We start from the raw sequence: 1,281 nt of genomic DNA, 5'->3' as shown, positions 1-1,281 counted from the left end.
GGTGAAAGGTTAGCACTACACAGGGAGCCCTGAGGGGACCTCCCACCCCACAACTTGGGGGACCTCACAGAGTCCCCCTGCTCCTACCAGCACGGAAGGCCCAGGGATATGTCTCAGTCTACCCCTGAGGTGTCCCCTCCATGTCTCTCACAGGAGCTCCAGGAGGCGAAGCAGAGGTCTGAGGACCATGTCCTGAGGTCAGAGATCAGAGGAGGTCCAGGCAGTGCCAGAAGTCAAGGTGAGGAGGGCGTCCTGAGTGTGCACCAGGGGCTCCCCTTCCCAGAACAGAAGGGAAACCACAAGGCCCATATCCCCACACCATGTCAGCCCAGGAACCTTCGGCTGTGCTGCCTGTACCCTGGGGAGACACCCCCCTCCTTCAGGTAGTCAGGTGTCCAGCTGCACAGGAAGCATGACCCTGTGAGGCTCGAGAGCACCCCTCAAGAGGAGACCTGTAAGTGGCCTGTGCCAGACTGCCCAGGATGTGTTTCTAAGGTGAGGCCGCTCACACCCCCTCTCTCCTCCAGACACGTGGTCCATGTCTGTCCCCCTGCCTCACTCCTGTCTGTGGTTCGGTCCCAGGCATTGCACTTGGGATGAAGATGAGTGAGCTGAGCAATCCTGAGGAAGACCTTCAGGATCCAGGCAATCCCCAGGGCCAGGTAGAAGCACAGCTCCTGGGGTCTGAGGCAGGGAAGGCTGCATCCCCCTCAGCATCCTCTCCATCAGTCTCCTCCTCCACCCCTGTGGAGGTCTTGCCCCAGGAAGCTCTGAAAGAGATGATGGCTAACCTGGTGAAGTTTCTGTTCTTCAAGTATTGTACCAAGAAGCTGACCTTTAAGACCAAAGTACTGAATACAATCCTCATGGGTAATCAGGACCACCCCTGTGGTCTTCTATAAAGCCACCTCATGCCTGGCAGCTGGTCTTCGGCATGGTGGTGAAGGAGGTGGACTCCAGGGAGCACGGTTACATCTTGGTCCCCACCCTGGGCCTTACCTGCGATGCGATGCAGAGCAGTGGGCAGAGCATGCCCAAGGCTGGACTCTTGGTGCTGGTCTTCAGCCTGATCATCTGAAATGGAAACTGTACCCCTGAGGAAGTGGTCTGGGAAGCACTCAGCAGGATGGGGGTATGTCCCGGGTGGGAGCAATCTATTTTTGGGGAGCCCAGGGAGCTGCAGACCCACGTGTGGGTGCAGGAAGGTTACCTGGAGTACCGGCAGGTGCTTGACAGCGACCTTACTCGCTATGAGTTCCTGTGGGGTCCCCGGGCCTATGC

The 1,281-nt window shown here is 58.2% G+C and overlaps 1 pseudogene; it reads left to right on the top strand.

Moving 5' to 3' along the window:
• Positions 1-602: 602 nt before the first annotated feature.
• The window catches only part of LOC104981568, a 3,868-nt pseudogene continuing 3,189 nt past the window's right edge, over positions 603-1,281 (top strand).

Source organism: Bison bison, unplaced genomic scaffold (genome assembly GCF_000754665.1).
Source record: "Bison bison bison isolate TAMUID 2011002044 unplaced genomic scaffold, Bison_UMD1.0 scf7180017859141, whole genome shotgun sequence".
In the NCBI taxonomy this organism is placed as follows: Eukaryota; Metazoa; Chordata; class Mammalia; order Artiodactyla; family Bovidae; genus Bison; species Bison bison.
Note: the sequence above shows the minus strand (reverse complement) of the source record. Positions and strands in the feature narration are given on the sequence as shown.